Genomic DNA, 4,959 nt, shown 5'->3' with positions numbered 1-4,959 from the left:
ATTACTACACTGACAGTACCCGCCACTGCACATTGCAGGTGGCGGGCGCCCGTCACGTCACTTTATTCTTTATTCTTTTAGTGACAGTTTGAATAAAGGAAGGCCCGGTCACACATTGTGACTGTTGGAGTTCCCATTTCTTGTCTCTCTCTTTCTTGCTCTTGCTCTCCCGCCATAGCTCGCGTGCAAGCTTCGATTCTTCTCACCTTTCAAATGAATATCTAAAACAAAAACAAATGGGAAGATTAATCTAACCAAGATAGAAACTTGGAGGTCAAACCTTATCTAGTAAAGAAAATAAATGGATCTCAATGCATCAAAGTCACAATTTCTTGATGTGTTTGAAAAACATGAGAAGAAACTGATAATGATTAATGAGCCCTGAACTTCAGATAAGGGTGCAATGTGTCATTTGCATTGTGTTGGTCAATCTAAGAAGGAACGCTCAGAGGAGAAAATAGAGCCATCCAAGAAAGAAAACACAAACACTAGAGGTAACTAGTAGCTTGCTTAGAAGTCCAAAAACTCCTAAATCTTTGCCCAAGTAAATACAAGAAATCCAGCAATGGAAACCTAGCTTAGTTGCCCAACCTAAGCAACTAAATTTATGAAAAACAACCAAGAGTATGCCCATGTTAGCTATATAGAGTGTTAGCTATATATAGTCTGTTTATATATAGCGCCCCAGGTCCCCTCTATATATTCCTATTATGTGTGCTCAATTTACACACTTCTGGGGTTCCACTTCCGGTGTCTCATATCTCTCTTCTCTCCTCTCTTCCTTTCGTCTTTCGTCTTCCTCGCAGTTCCAACATGGTATCAGAGCCCAACAGCGCCTGCGAGAGATGGCAGCACGTTGCCGATCCTATGAGGCTTAAGCTGCAACGGGGAAGCGAGGCGAGGGCAAAAGCTGGAGACGAGAACAAGACGATGGGGCAGAAAAGCGAGTTCTTCTTCTCCACCTTCTTCTTGAGCTCCGGGATTAGCCGCGGGGGGCCTGGCCTGTGGGCTTTCGCATGGAACTCCTTGGTGATAGGGTCTCTAGTGGCCACCAACATCCTCAGCCTCTACAGCCTGACGGTGTCGCGGGAGGTCGGCCGCCACCAAATCCCATCCTTATTTCCTGTGTACCTCCCCTCGCGTTTGTCGTTGGCATCATTAAAGCCAGGAACTTTCCGGCTCCATCGTTTTCTTCGCCTTCCTTTTGGCATTGCCGGAAGCAGCGATTTGTTTTGCAGGCCAATGCTTCTATGCTGCCTGTTTACAACGCTTGGAGCTAGTAGCAGTAGAGAGTGTTGCAGCATGGCTGGTGTCAATGTGAGAACATGGATTGGCCAATCCTGGTTGTGGCTTAAGCGTGGGAAAAGATGCTGTATCTTCTCAAGGGATTACTGTTAGAAACAACCTATTGTCTTGAGAACATTCTGGAGGTCAGTTCTAGGGATGGCAGACATTGGGCGGACAGGAACGTTTGAGCGAGACATTGAGCAGGCAATAACAGCATTGAAGAAAGGCGCCCATCTGTTAAAGTACAGCCGCAAAGGGAAGCCCCGATTTTGTTATTTTCGACTGTCTAATGAAAAGAGGAGTTGCATCTGAGTTTGAGTTCTGTTGCAAGAATTATTCCTGGTCAATGCACAGCTAATTTCCAGCGTAATACCACACCTGAGAAGGAGTACCAGTCGTTCTCCCTCATCTACGGACACGATGATCAATCTCTTGATCTTGTTTGCAAAGATAAAGATCAAGCAGAATTGTGGTTTGTTGGCCTCAAGGCCTTGATCAATGGGGGACAGTCGCAGAAGTTGCGGGTGGATACTAAGAATGAGGGATTTGTGTCATTGGATGGACATAGCACTCTTGCCCATGTCCGTAAAAAGTACGTGACTAGTGCTGGTAATAGTTTGCAACAGGACATTGGGGATTCTTATCGAGGGACCTATGGAAGTCCCCCACATCGTGGATTGGATAAAACATATTCCATGGCAACTGTTAATTCCACAAATTCAAGAAAGAGCTATCCAGATGTTGTGTCATTGGATGGACATAGCCCTCTTGCCCATGTCCGTAAAAAGTACGTGACTAATGCTGGCAACAGTTTGCAACAGGACATTGGGGATTCTTATCGAGGGACCTATGGAAGTCCCCCACATCGTGGATTGGATAAAACATATTCCATGGCAACTGTTAATTCCACAAATTCAAGAAAGAGCTATCCAGATGGAAGTTTGGTTGGGGACTCCTTAAATTATGGTGATTCAGATATTGTAACAGAGAGCTTAAAATTTCAACTAAATGACACTAGCTCAGAGGCATTTAGACTTAGCCTTTCAAGCATGATAAGCTCCTCAAGTTATGGTACTCGACAAGATGATTCTGAAGCTTTAGGTGATGTATACATGTGGGGTGAAGGAATCGGGGATGGTGTGTTAGGTGGTGGCTCATACAGAGCCGAGAGTGGTACTGGTCCAAAATTAGATGCTTTACTACCTAAGCATTTAGAGTCAGCTGTGGTATTAGATATGCACAATATTGCATGTGGTAAAAGGCATGCTGCCTTAGTTAGTAGGCAAGGTGAAGTATTTTGTTGGGGGGAGGAGTGTGGAGGTAGGCTTGGCCATGGAGTTGATTCAGATGTGGCACATCCACAATTAGTGGAGACATTAGGAAATACTAGCATTGAACATGTTGCTTGTGGTGAATATCACACATGTGCAGTAACACTTAGTGGAGATCTATATACGTGGGGAGATGGTACATGAAGTTTTGGCCTTCTAGGTCAAGGGAATGAATTTAGCCATTGGATGCCTAGGAGGGTTTATCTTTCAAATGGTATTGTTCATTATTCTAGCTGATGAGGGTCTATATTCTAGCTGATGACACATTATTTCGTTTATATTCTTTCCAATTGATGAGCATCTATATTCCAGCTGATGACAAATTGTTTTATTTATATTCTATTCATGGGGCCCCACATGTGTTATGTTGTCCATAGAGCGGCGTCGCGAACCGTCTCTATAGACCTTGTGTTGTTTTTAAGCTTTGACATGACAAGAAATCTCTCATCAAGATAGCATATGTGGTAGCACATCAAACTAATGAATGAGAAAATAAGTGGTGCATAGATCGGATGCCGTAAGCGCGCGTAGTGAGAGTCAGAAAGTCCCCAAGAACAAAAGAACTCTACTTTTGCACACAAATCAATGTAGAAAGCTTGCACGACATGAACAAGAGACCAACTGGGTGCAATCTTCCCCCATGCTTTGTGTGAGTGCTCCACAAAGCATGTATTTTATATAATAATCATCTTCAAGCTCAAATAATAGCCCAAATTACAAAATAGCATGCTTTTGGCTTTTGAGTTTGCTTTTGTGCAAAATAGAAATAAAGCTAATAGGTGGGCATCCAAGAAGTCAGGCATACCCAATACAATGTCCAAATACAAATATCTAAATCGTGCGTCCATGTGCATGTAAAAATAATAAATAAATATCAAACGCCTTGATAAATAGGCCCGATAAAATATAGACGCCATGCCTAAGGTATGCGCCCATAAAAATATTGACGATAATTTGAATACACGCTATCCTCCAATGCTTTCCACTGCCACCACTGCTATCTCTACACATCAACTGAAACATTCACAATTGTTAGTAAAATAATACAATTAAATCGATAAAAGTAAATACCTAGCAGTCTTCAGCTACATAAATAAATAAATTGGTTAGAAATCAATCCTAGCCTTAATTTATCACGAGTGTGCACTCTAAACTCATAAATGTTTATTAATTTAAATATGTATTTTTCGGAATCACCCACTATGAAATCACCCATGTACACACTCAATTAACGAAACACCCAAAAAGGATAGGCGTCTCCATCGACTTTTTGCACAAATAATCCACTTTGTGTATGAACCCTGATAATAAAAGTTTACGGAATCCACCGTAAAACCTCACGGAATCTACCGTGGCACGAAATCCACTGTGAAATATGCCTCCTGGCATCATACCCCCAGGGTGGGATAGCAATTGAGGTCAATTGCTATTAGCTCAATGTGGAGCTAACAGAGTGGGGAAAGTATTTAAGTCTCTAGTGTGTATCCATTGGGTCTCTTCAACAGGATGATTTTTAAACTTGACCAAATATCTAGAATATCTATGGCCAGTTCTAGTGGTCATAAAGTCAGTATCTATAATAGTTTCAGGCTCAAGGATTTCAGTCACTTCATCTAGTAAAGGTGGATTTTCATAGATAGGGTGTACAGGTAATTGACCTCTAAAAGATCGTAATAAACTAATATGAAAGGTGTTGTGTATTTTTCAATGTTGTGGTAGTTTTACTTTAAATGCATTGTCATTGATTTTGTGTATGATCTTAAATGGTCCATAGAATCTAGGTGCTAATTTCACAACTGGGTGTTTATCTACACTTTGTAATCTACGTTTTTTTATTAGTAACCAAACATAATCATCAACTTTGAAATTCATGGCCTATCTTTTTTTATTTGCTTGTTTTGTATATGATTGCTGGGCTTTGGCAATCATATCTTTAACTTCATCAAAAATAGTAGCGTGCATGTTAGCAATATCATCAGTAGTCTGAATTTTGTTTGATAATGATGCAATAGATGTAGACAATCTATATCCATAAATAACTTCAAATGGTGCTTTCTTTGTAGCTGTGTGTGGTGTATTATTATATGCAAACTGAAGTAAATGTAGATGTGTATCCCATGTGTGTGGTTTTGAAATAGTGTAAGTACGTAAAAGATCTAAAATAGTAATGTTAGTAGCTTCTGTTTAACCATTTGTTTCAGGATGAAATGCAGATAAAAAATCAATCTTTGTTCTTAAGTTAGCAAACAAAGTAATCCAAAAATTATTACAGAATCTAGAATCACGATAAGAAATAATAACTTTTGGTAAACCATGATTAGTAAACACAGTTTTCAAAAAC

The 4,959-nt window shown here is 40.5% G+C and overlaps 1 pseudogene; it reads left to right on the top strand.

Moving 5' to 3' along the window:
* Nucleotides 1-1,124: 1,124 nt before the first annotated feature.
* LOC148011405 (PH, RCC1 and FYVE domains-containing protein 1 pseudogene) lies at nt 1,125-2,855 on the top strand (annotated as a pseudogene).
* Nucleotides 2,856-4,959: the final 2,104 nt, after the last annotated feature.

The sequence above is a fragment of the Lygodium microphyllum genome, chromosome 28 (assembly GCF_053477565.2).
Source record: "Lygodium microphyllum isolate KBCC chromosome 28, Lygodium_microphyllum_v1.1.10, whole genome shotgun sequence".
NCBI classification, from domain to species: Eukaryota; Viridiplantae; Streptophyta; class Polypodiopsida; order Schizaeales; family Lygodiaceae; genus Lygodium; species Lygodium microphyllum.
The sequence above is the reverse complement of the archived record's forward strand: the minus strand, read 5'-3'. Positions and strand labels throughout refer to the sequence as shown.